Consider the following 12,981-nt stretch of genomic DNA (forward strand, 5'->3'; position numbering starts at 1 on the left):
AGGCATGCAGCAACCACCGCCAGCTCCGGCCAGACTTGGCGGTGGGTTGCCCAGAACTACACACAGTCTATCTCGGGGTCTTCCTCCACAGGTTTCTCCAAGTACTGGGCAATGCATTGCGTAGCACTGGTGGACCGAGTAGGCCGAGCCTCCCGCAAACCAGGCAAGGCACCAAGACACAACCGCTTAAACCACTGGGCTGATTTAGCAGGAGGAAGTGCTGGTTGCATTGGCACTGCTGCCTGGAATGCCACACTGCTAGACTGTGAAAAGGAAGGGGTAGGAGTCGAAGGGCTGCCCGCAGTGCTGCTGCTGGGTGTGGGTTGCGCATCACCACCCTCCTAGTCTCTGCCAGTCCTAATGACCTCCTCCTCCCTAACTCTATCAACCAAGAGGTCCCTCTTCCTGGGTAAGTCATCCGCGCAAACGACATTGCCCTTGATGGTCAGGTTGCAGAGACAAGACTGGATATACTCCTCCCTGTCACCCAACTCATCGACCAGCCTGTTGACAACCCCAGTCATCAGCCTTCCAGCCAGAACACACCCCTCTGGTTTGGTCAGTGAGGTCTGGAGTACACCCATCAGCTTCTCTAGGAGGAGAGCCACGGTCAGGGCCATGGGCAGGAGTGGTGTCTCCACTCAAGATCTTTGGAGCTTCCACTCCGCATTGGATAGGTTGCACACGCCCAAGGCCTCGTTCCTCGCCAGGTCATCAAGGTCTACCTTCTGCTCCAGCAGGCACTGGAACAAGAGGAATGTGGAATTCCACCGGGTATCTATATCTTTAGGGATGAGGTGTTGGGGTAGGCCATGGTCACGCTGCTGCTTGCAAAGCAGGCACCTAGACTTCTCACTCCAGTGGAAGTGAGCTGCAATCTTGTGGAACTTCTCCACAAGTGCAGCCATGGCAGCAACAGCACCTACCATGGGACGGCTCTGTTCCCTGAACGTCTTTGCCTCTTTGAGGCCAGAGGCATCCCCCACAGGCAGGTGGAGCCTGTGTGCCATACAGCGTATGTTTACACACTCCAACACTGACTCTACCATTGCCGTGACATTGGAACCATTGTCTGTCACAATGAAGCCCCGGGTGAGGTGTGGCAACTCACCTATCCACTATCCAAGTATGGCTGCCACCTCCTCCTTGGTGTGATTGACATTCAAGGTCTCCACATGCAAGATGGCCCACCTGTGCCTAAATTTGGTGTAGGACGCGCTGGAGCCAGAGGCAACGAGCGGCGACAATTTTCTTTGGTGGCCATTTTTAATTTTTTTTATTTAAAAAGAATGGCCACCAAACATGTGTGAATGGTCTCTGCAAGGTCCTGGGCCATGCCAGACCTTGCAGAGGCCATTTGCACATGCACGGTGGCAACCATTTTGGCCGCCGCACCATTTTAGCAAGGCCCGAATGGGCTGAAAAAATGGGCCGAAAAGGCTCAAAGGGGGCATTTTGAAGGCCAGCAGGGGGAGGGGGAACCTCCACACACACCCCCTCGCTGCCCCAAGGAACTCCCCCGGAGGGGAGAGAAGGTTAAAAAAAAAAATTCCAAATTTTTTTTAATTTGCGAACTGGTTGGGGTGGTGGTGGTTCGGTTCCAGTCCGGACAGAACTGGGGGGGGGGTTGGTTAGACCCCAAGCCCCTGAACCCCTAAACCAAACTACCAAACCATTGAACCCCTGGACCAGTTTGCACATCTCTACCGTCAGTGGCCATCATCTCCCCAATGAGGCAAATGAGGAGACATGGTCCACGTGACCGGGATGCTTCTTGCTCAACGACTATGTCCACCACTTGACTGGCAGCGTGCCCTGCTTCATGGAAGCCTTCACATGGCCTGTGTCATCGCTAGTCACAGGCATACAAGGCGCAGTAGTGCTGCCAGCAGAGTCAAGGAGATTCGCGTGACGCTGTTGAATGTGTCACCACATAGAGGTTGTCCCCAGATGCTTACATCCTTGCCCCAACTGACCTGTGTCCTGCAGTGGACACAGTGAGCAGTGGATGGGACATCTTGAGGGATCTCCAAATGCCACCAAATATCGCTGCTCTGGGTGGCCTCTGATGTCCTAGACACCATCTTGGGCTTTTGGGGTAACATCAGACCAAGTGGGGCTTTTGGTGCTTGCCTGCTGCCATCACCCAAGGAAGAAAAAGGGCACAGCTTCATTGGAGGAGGGGGCAACTCCACCTCTGCAGCAGTCCCTTTCTCCTCAAAGCCAGACTGGGAGGACCCAGACTGCACTCTGTCACAAACTGGGCATCAATAGGGGGGCGTCCACTGAGTGGCGAGAGGAGCATTGGAGGGGCCATGAGAGGGAGGGAAAATCTGGCGGCACTGCCAGCTGTCAAGCCCCTGCCCTCCACCCCCACCATGGAAGCAGTTTCCCAAGCAGGAGGGCCCCCCACATCTCCAGGCTCCTCATGGAGGAGCAGCACTGGCAGTGCACCTGATGGACCAGCCACTGGTGCTGGAACTGGCTCAGCGGCAGCAGGCTTCTACGGATAGAAGAGCCTTCGCTCCACTGTCTCACCTTGGGCAAAGAACTCACCAATGAGGATTTGTGGGACTCCATGCTCATGGCGCTCAGACATTCCCAAATCCTGTGGGCTTTAAAAAACTTTTAAAATAAAAATTTAAAAAAAATTAAGGGGGGAATCCAAAAAACCCTATTTTTAAAAACCTGGTTTAAAAAAATCTACCCACCCACAACAACACAATGCAATGCAATACAATAACAATTCAAGGGGGGCAACTAAGGAGGGGAACCTGTGAAAACGAGAAACAACCTGTGAAAACAAGAAACAACCTGTAAAGAAAAAACAACAACAATACAGAAAATATACCTCTGCACACCCAAACAAGAAAGGAGGCCCCATTTAAGGAAAACCAAAGGGGACAAAGGGAGCACCAAAAAGAGACCACTTACCTTCCTTTCAGCCAGAAGATCTTCTGCTCCACACACTGGTCAGGGGAAGGGAGGGAAAAGAGGACAGAAGGGAGGTACTGCTGGAGTACTCTGGAGCAGGTGGTATGCTAAGCACAGCAAGAAAAAGGTTAAAAAGGAAAAGCACCTGCTCCCAAGAAAACAAGAACCCCCTCACCCAAATAACCCAAAATAAAACAAAGCAACTGGCAGCTGCTGAGCTGAGGACTCTTCTCAACTCTGTCCAGAGTTAAAAGCAGCAGCCAACAGTCCACCCAGAAGCAAACAAATTGTTCTAGTAAAAACTAATCAGCCTACTTTCTTTTCCCGGTCTCTACATCTGGACTAAATTTGGTTCAAATAGAGATCCACAAGTTAGACCTCTTGCACGTCAAAAGTTCATGCGTCCGCCATCTTTGATTGGGGTGAATGATATTACAAACTACACCATTGAGGTGTCCCTGTGTGTCACTCAGTTCAACAATACCAAATTTGGTTCAAATTGGTTAGACAGTCCTCAAATTAGTGCACTTGCACTAACGTCCACCATCTTGGATAGGGGTGGATGACATAATCACAAACGACACCATTGGGGCATCCCTATGTGTCCCTACAGCTGCAGCATATTAGGTTCAAATTGCTTAAGCAGTTCAAAAGTTAGCCCACTTGTGTTGCAAAAGTTTATGCGTCCCCCATCTTGAACTGGTGTGGATGATATCATCACAAACTATGCCACTGAGGTGTCCCTGTGTGTCACGCACTGCAACTGTACCCAATTTGGTTCAAATGGGTTAGGCAGTCAACAAATTAGCCTACTTGTGCCTCAGATGTTCACGTAGCTGCCAATTTGAATTGGAGTGGATGACATCATCACACACGACAGCATTAGGGCATCCCTATATGTCCCTACAGCTGTAGCAAATTTGCTTCAAATCAGTTAAGCTGTTCACAAGTTCGCCCACTCGTGCCTCAAAGGTTTACACATCCGCCATCTTGGATCGAGGTGGATGATATCATCACAAATGACGCTGTTGAGGTGTCCCCATGTGTCCCTACAACTGTGCCCAATTCAGTTCATATTGGTCGAGGCGTTGTAAAGTTGATAGTGGGGGGACACACAGACACACAGAATGCCAGGTGATCTCATAAGCCTACTGGAAAGTAGGCTAAAAAGGTGGGGGGACAGTGGGGGTTAGGGAAATGGGTCAGAGAGGCCTCTCAAGCCAAAGAACCTTCCCCCCCCCCAGACCAGAGCAGGAGAGGGGAGAGAGAGAGACAGTCACTCACTCACTCTGAGAAAAAACAACAAACCAGCACAGCAGAAACATACACACATTCACACCAGGGTGGGGGCGGAATGGTTTAAAGCAGAGGGGATGGTGGGGGGGGGAGAAGCAGAAAAACAGGTGGGAGGGACTAAAGGGAACAAACACAGCACAAGTCTGCAGGCAGACTCTCAATGGTAACAACAGCGGCGGCGGCAGCAGCCAGCACTCAGCAAGCCAAGGAGAACTGCAGCAAGAGTGATTTTGCAAGGCCAGAGGCTTGCCTTTAAATAGAACTTGAAACTCCCTCCTTTTGGAGTCCCCACCTTTGCCTTCCCCACTGGCCAATAGGGTGCCAGTTCTCAAGGAGTGGCACCACTACAGAGCCTACCAGAGAGCCAGACTCATCACCAATCAGGAAGCATGAGCTCAGCAAATGAAATTAAGCAACACAAGTGACACAAAACGTAGGATAGCACCTAAAATGGAGGCTCAAGCCTTCGAACTGGTTTGAACTGGTTTGATCCGAACTAGGCTTGATTGGTTTCAACTTGGATCGGCATTGCCAATACAATGCCTGATTTGGTTCGAATTTGAACCTTTGAACTGAACTGGTTCGAGTTTGAACAAAACACAAACCTGTTTGCATATCCCTATGAGGTTTTGCTGCAAACTTGAAGTTCTCCCCCAAAAACAATACAAAAAGTGGATTTTTTAAATCCTAGATATAAATCAGGCTACACTCTAAAGGGCAGTGAAAAACCCGAATCGTGTGTGAAGTGCTCACCAATAGCTCACAGGGACTTCGGGGTTAATCTGCCCAATATGTGAACACACCCTCCATTCTGGAGGAGATGCGAGTTAAAGGGCTTTAAAAGCTCTTTGTGAAAAATGGCCTGGTATGATGATGAGATATGTTCTGATGATGAGATATGTTCTGATTAGTGAATATATGTTTTTAAGCACACATCAATTCAATTCTGAATCAGATGTTTATTATTTAAATGTATATTTAGCTTTTTGTTAAGAAAATGACTTATAAGAAGATAATGTAATAAAAATGTATACAGAAGTAAAACAAAACCAACAAAAAGAGATTACTACAGAACCACAGATAACAGCATAAAATCAACATAAACCTAGTATTGTATATCCAGCAACCCCATATAGTTATTGTGACGAAACTCAAATCTTGCCTGATACTTCCTGAGTTCTCTGAATGGGAGACATCTCTCCCTTTTGTTACTGAATGAGGACAATCCATGTTTTTGTCATTGAAGGGACAGGGCCATCAAGCTACAGGCCTAAACCCTTTTTCACAATAGATAACCAGCTCAGCACAGTGAAAAAATGGGACTACAATTAAATGTCAAGAAGACTAAACTAATGACAACAGGTAAAGCAACCAGCCTCAGAATTGACAATGAAGACATTGAAGTTGTGGATAGCTTCTGCCTTTTAGGATCGACCATCAACAGTAAAGGATGCAGCAGTCAAGAAATATGCTTCAGACTAGCACTTGGTAGGGTTGCAATGAAGGCTTTGGAAAGGATATTTAGATGTCGTGATGTGTCTATATCTACAAAGATTAGAATTGTTTGGACAATGGTTTTCCCCGTGACACTCTATGGATGCGAAAGATGGAATTTGAAGAAGCAAGATAGAAAAAGCATTGATGCTTTTGAACTTTGATGTTGGAGAAGACTTTTGCGGATACAATGGACAGCCAGGAAAACAAACCAATGGCTCATAGAACAAATCAATCCAGAATGTTCACTTAAGGCACAAATGACCAGGATGAAACGATCATACTTTGGACACATTATGTGAAGACCCAGCTCCCTTGAGAAGTCCATAATGCTGGGGAAAGTTGAAGGAAAGAGAAGAAGAGGACGACCAGCAACAAGATGGATGGACTCGATTACAAAAGCAATGAATGCACCACTGAGAGACCTTAAAGTCCAAGTTGAAGACAGATCATCCTGGAGAGAATCTGTCTATGTCGTCGCTAAGAGTCAATACCGACTTGACGGCACTTAATCCATTAATCAACCAGCTGATACCAGGCCTACCTCAAAGGAGTGGTGTGCTCCTAGATTGCGGAGGATAGATTGCGGAGAATTATCCTCTATTGAGATTGCGGAGAATTATCCTCTATTGAGGATAGATCCCAGGAAAGATGCAGTAACCCCTGTTTTGTCACAGTTGGCTGTCAGTGGGTGGGATCAAAATGGAATTTCCAGGCAAGCTACATTAGTGGAATGGTTCATATAGCATGATGAAACTGGTTTACTTTTTCCCACTTTGGGGTGAATAGCAAACAAAAAAACAATATAGCTGCTGCTGCTGCTTCTCACAGTCAGACAGGTGTTATTGACTGGTTTGTTTTATCCAGACACCAAGTCCTTCCCAAGGACATGGGATGGCTGAATTTTATTATCAGTGTTGTTGCTGTTATTATTATCGATATTGTTGCAGAATATAGGCTGTTCCCAGTAAAGTTGCTTTTTGTAATTGGCTGATGGTGATTTCTGTGGCCCCTATGCTGTTGAGGTGCTCTTCAAGTTGTTTTGGAATTGCACCTAGGGCGCCAATTACCACTGGGATTACTCTGGTCTTCTTCTGCCACAGCCTTTCAATTTCAATTTGTAGATCTTTGTAATTTGTGATTTTTTTCTATTTCTTTTTCTTCTATTCTGCTATCCCCTGGTATTGCTATGTCGATTATTTTGAGTTATATCTGGTGTATTGTGTGGCAGATGTTTGTCTGTTTGTAGTTGGAATTCTCATAATATTTTTGCATCTTCATTTTCGACAACTTTTTCAATTTTATGGTACCACCAATCTTTGGCTACAGGTAGCTTGTATTTTTTTTGCAGTTGAAGTTCTTCTTCTTCTTCTTCTTCTTCTTATTATTATTATTATTATTATTATTATTATTATTATTATTATTATTATTTCTTGTTTACACAGTCAGAAAGATGTTATTGACTGGTTTGTTTTATCCAGACATCGAGTCCTTCCCAAGGACCTGGGATGGCTGAATTTTATTGTCAATTGTTATAGATATCGTCGCAGATTATTTTGGAATTATTTTGGTCTTTTTCTGCCACAGCCTTTCAATTTCGATTTGTAGATCTTTGTATTTGGTGATTTTTTCTATTTCTTTTTCTTCTTTTTGGCTACAGGTAGCTTGTATTTTTTGCAGATGTTCCAGTGTATCATCCCTGCTACTTTGTCATGCCTTTGTTTGTAGTCAGTCTGTGCGATCTTTTTACAACAGCTGATTAGGTGGTCCACGGTTTGATCTGCTTCTTTACAAAGGCGGCACTAGCTGTTTGTTGTGGATTTTTTGACTTTTGCTCTTATTGCATTTGTTCTTAGTGCCTGTTCTTGTGCAGCCAGTATTAAACCCTCTGTTTCTTTCTTCAAGTTGCCCTTCTTAAGCCATTGCCAGGTCTTGCTGATATCTGATTTTCCACTTATATTATGCAAATATTGACCACGCAGTGGCTTATTTTTCCATTTTTCTGCTCGGTTCTTGACTTGTTCTTTCTTGTAGGCCTGCTTTGTTTCATTGGTGTTGAATAGTTTCGCATTATTGACCATTAGAAGTGCATCTTCTTCACTGTCCTTGATATATTCTCCAAGGCCTCTTTTCGCCTCCTCTACTGTTTGATGGATTTGCAGCATTCCTCTTCCACCTGAGCTGCGAGGGAGGTATAGCCTATCGACATCACTGCAGGGGTGCAGAGCATGATTGATGGTCATGATTTTCCTGGTCTTACGATCTAGCGTCTCTAGCTCTGCCTGGGTCCAGTCTATTATTCCTGCAGTGTATCTGATAACAGGTATAGCCCAGGTGTTTATGGCTTGTATAGTGTTCCCACCATTGAGTTTGGACTTGAGGATTTTTCTAACTCTCCTGATGTATTCACTTCCAATTTTTCTTTTAACTTCAGTGTGTGCGATGTTATCAGCCTGGAGAATGCCCAAGTATTTGTAAAGTTCTTTCTCTTCCAGGTTCTTGATCTTGCTTCAAGAACGTGGCCGTTGGCCTGTGGGGTCCTGCAGGGATTGGTCTTGTCCCCCATGCTGTTTAATATCTACATGAAGCTGCTGGGAGAGGTCATCTGGGGACTTGGACTGAGTTGTCAGCAATATGCGGATGACACTCAGCTCTATCTCTCCTTATCATCTGATCCTAGGGAGGCGGTGGATGTCCTGAATCGGGGGCTGGAGGCCGTGATGGGTTGGATGTGGGCTAACAAACTGAAATTGAATCCGGATAAGAAGGAGGTACTGTTGGTCAGTAGGAGAGCCAATCGGGATGAGGAGATTTTACCGGTTCTGGATGGGGTTGTACTCCCCTTGAAGGAGCAAGTACGCAGCTTGGGGGTACTACTGGACCCGGCTCTGCTTTTGGAAGCTCAGGTGGAGACGGTGGCCAGGGGTGCCTTTGCACGGCTTTGGCTGGTGCGCCAGCTGCGTCCCTTTCTCGAGAAGGCAGATCTGGCCACGGTTACCCACGCCTTAGTCACGTCGCGGCTGGATTACTGTAACGCGCTCTACGTGGGGCTGCCCTAGAAGAGTATCCGGAAACTGCAGCTAGTGCAAAACACAGCAGCGAGGGTGTTATCCATCGCTGCTCGTCGGGAACATATCACCCCCATTTTGAAAGAGCTGCACTGGCTGCCGGTTCGTTTCCGGGTCCAATTCAAGGTGCTGGTTTTGAACTTTAAAGCCCTTAACGGTTTGGGCCCGGGGTATTTGAGGGACCGCCTGCTCCCAAGGGTTGCTGCCCGCTTGACAAGGACATCTGAGGGGGCCCTGATCCGGATGCCGACAATGAGGGAGGCCCGGCTTTCATGCACTCGGGACAGGGCCTTCTCTGTTGCTGCCCCTAGACTCTGGAATGCTCTCTCAGTGGCCATTTGTTCCTCAGACTCCATCATGGCTTTTAGAAAGCTTTTAAAGACTTGGCTTTTTACCCAGGCTTTTGCATAATCGTTTTTACTGTGGCTTCTCTGTGTTTTTATCTGTTTATCTGTTATCTGTTGTCTTGTTTTTATGCTTGTTTTATATGTTTTTAGCTTGATGTTTTTATTGCTTGATGTTTTTATTGCTTTTATCGTATGTTTTAATTTTTGTAAACCGCCTTGGGGTTTTCTTTTAACGAAAGGCGGTATAGAAATGTAAAAATAAATAAAATAAATAAATATCTTTCAATTTACTAGCATCTGATCTAAGCCTGGAGATTTTATTTTCTAATCTAATCTTCCATTTAGGTGATGTACTACTTTCTTTTTTGACAGGTCCACTGATCTTATATCCGAGCTCTTGTGTTGTTATTGTTGCTGCACTGTACATTAGTTGGTTTGTTTCTTGCAAATTATTGGTTGTTATTTCTGCAAGTGCAGCATTGACATCTTTTAATACCTGAGCAAGTTGTTTTTTGGCAACTGTTTTTAGAGCTGGAAGTCGAACCCTGGTGTTTGCTTGGTTCATGTGCTCAGTTATTTTTTGCTTTAGTTCTTGTTGCTTTCCTGTTAAATGGCATTTGGGTTTTTGAGGTGAAGGCGAAGGGGCGGTTGCCTGGTTTTGATTTTGAAGCAGTTCAGCAACAGTGGCATCCTCTATTTCCAAAACCTCCTCCACCTGCGCCTGAGCAACTTCTTCAGTTGGTGGTAATTCTTCTTCCCTATCTTGAGCCTGTGTTGCTCTTTGCAGTTCTTCCAGCTCAACTCCTGTGAATACTTTATTTCTTATTAGGAATCTTCTCTGGTCTGCTAGCCTTTGTTCTGTTATTTCTGTATCTGGATGCTTCTCTTTCCAAATTTGGTACATTCTTTTTAAATAACCTCTTCTAGTTGGACTAGACTTGTAGTAGCAGATCATTATTTCTTTGTTGGCATTTTTCGTATATTTTTTTCGGTTAAGCGACGTTTCTTCCAGTAACTTTGCTGTCTTCAGCCCTGGTTGCTCAACTGAAGATCCTGAGTCCTGTTGCCCACTTGCCACCAGATGTCCAGGGACTCCAGCACCTGGCGCGGTGGTTGTTATTGTTATTGTTGTTGTTGTTATGATGATGATGATGATGATGATGATGATGATGTGTTTCAGTGTAGAGTGCATATTTCTCAGATATGACTTTATGAGGGTGGGGATAACTTCAGAAACAAAAAGTACAAAAATAAAAAAGAGCCTACAGAGTAATGTGGGGGAAGACCATAGCCTAGTGGCAGAGCATTTGCTTTGCATGCAGAAGGTCCCAAGTTCAATTCTGGACATTTCCAGGTAGGGCTGAGAAAGATCTTGTCTGAAATCCTGGCCAGTCACTGGCAGTCAGTACAGATGATACTGAGATAGATGAACTACTACCACTGATGTACTACTACTACTACAAATATTTATATACTGCTTTTCAACAAAAGTTCCCAAAGCAGTTTACATAGATAGAGAAAGATAAATAAATAAATAAAATAAAATGGCTCCCTGTCCCCAAAGTGCTGACAACCGAAAGAAAGAAAGAAAGAAAGAAAGAAAGAAAGAAAGAAAGAGAAAGAAAGAAAAGATTAACCAAGAAACTGACTTAGAATGGGCGGTGGTATTTAAACCACTGGTATTTAAATGTCATTTAAACCTTTTTAATGAAGAACAGTATATTCTTATGCTTATTGGTTGGTGTGCTTACTCAGCAACACACTATGAAGATGCTCCCATGCTGCAGAGAACAGGGACAATTTTCACGGATTCCTGCTTTCCCTGGAAGCTTCCTGCACCCTCTGAAAATATGTCCCAAGGGTCATGCAGACCTCAGGGGCATATTTTCAGAGGGTGCAGTCCTCAGGGTGCCATATTTTCAGAGGGCAGTTCTAGGAGAAGCAAAGTGCAGCAAAATTTGCTCTCTACCCTGCATGCTCCGTACAGTGGAATTCTGGAAGCCTTCGGCAGCACAGGGATGTCTTTTCAGCGTGCTGCTGCTGTTTTAGTCAGAATGTCAGCCAGTATTATTATTATTCTCCTCAAATCTCTTTTAAATTATGATGTAAATCTAGTGGGTGTCTTCTTGACCCCTTTTTCCTTTAAAATCTCTACTCAGAATAACCCTTGAGTAATGAGATTCCCCAAGTATTTTCCATCTGAAAACCATAATCTTGTTTGGCTCAAACTTACACAATGAGTCCATTTCTGATGTGCGACATGAAAAGCAAGATTGCTGCCTTTTCCCGGCCTTGTGGCAAAATTGTAGAGCCAGATCCCTTTAGTGGTGGGAGAACCCTGGTGGTATCTTTTTGGTTAGCTATTTACAAGTCTGTCACACAGAATGAACATAGAGGACAGAACAGAAGCGGCCTAAAGAGTAGTTCTAGACTTAGAACAGGCGCCACATCCCACCAATTTGGCAGCCCAGTCTATGGCAGTAAATTCCTCATCTAAAGCAGCAAGGCTCTATCCCGCTGGCCAGGAAACTCTCTCTGCCCTCCATTACTTCTGCTTTTTGTTGGCATGCATTTGTGTCAGCCTACAGTACATGGTTGTTCGCTTCAAAAGCAGGTTGAAGGGAATTTGCCCTCCTCAAAGCCTACCACACTGGTGTAATGATTGATTCTTGCACAACTGTGCTGATAATAGGACCAGGACCAAAATGAAGAAGTCTCCTTGCATCAGCCGTGAAACTTTAGCATTGGATTTTATAAGCTGGGTTCTGGGAGCAGGGTAGCTCACCGACCAGATGATCAGAACATTCTCAGGCTGTGACTGACATGGAGAAGGATCACGTCCCATATGAGCCTGTCCATTCATTCAGATCATGATTCGAGGTCTACCCTCTGGGAGTCTCTATCTTCAGAGGTTAGGGGATGGGGACATGCAGTGGCACTCTTACCCCTAGACTTTGGGGCCAAAGTCCAGGGCCTCCACACCCCCTGGGCCACCCCAAATCCTCTTTAGACTGTCCTGGGTGGTATGGTTGCTGCTGGTCTGCACTGAGCTGGGCAGCCATACTTTATTTATTTATTTATTTATTTATTTATTTATTTATTTATTTATTTATTTATTTATTTGATTTCTATACTAACCTTCCAAAGCTGGCTCGGGGTGGTTTACATTAAAATAAAAACAATTAAAATCAATTAACAGTTAAAACCAAAAATTAATTATGATCTGTGGTGGGTGCTTTATTGACATGGGGGGAGGGGAGTGGGAAAAGAAAATGTGGAATGGGAATATGTTAAGTTGTGTGTTGAAATGTTTCTGCTACTTAATATTTGCAGAAATATACCTCACGTGTTAAAAATACTGTGTTTGTCATGGTGTGTGTGTGTGTGTGTGTGTGTGTGTGTGTGTGTGTGTGTGTATAGGGGGATGATGCTTAACTTGCAGCTGGAGGGGAGGCCTTCAGAGGGTGGGGGGACCCTCCAAAGGCCTTTAGGTCCAGGCTCCAAAATTACTTAGTGCACCTCTGGGGACAGGGCCTTTTTTTTTGTAGCACCCTGACTTTGGACCAGCAGACTATCTGGATTCCAGACATATTCACCTATCACCTATCCTTTAGGTGCCAGGTACAGATTATTGTTTTTCCCCTGGATTTGTCTGAATGATATTATCTTTTTCTAATTCCCTGTTACCGGTGTTTGGTTTTTATAGGTTTCTACCATCAGCCAGCTTCATATGTTGGGAGGTCAGGATGATTTAACAAAGAAAGAAAGAAAGAAAGAAAACTGCAATATACAACATGTTGCACGCTCCAAAACACACTTATTGAGACCCATCAATCTCAGTG

The sequence above is a fragment of the Hemicordylus capensis genome, chromosome 3, assembly GCF_027244095.1.
Source record: "Hemicordylus capensis ecotype Gifberg chromosome 3, rHemCap1.1.pri, whole genome shotgun sequence".
Lineage (NCBI taxonomy): Eukaryota > Metazoa > Chordata > Lepidosauria > Squamata > Cordylidae > Hemicordylus > Hemicordylus capensis.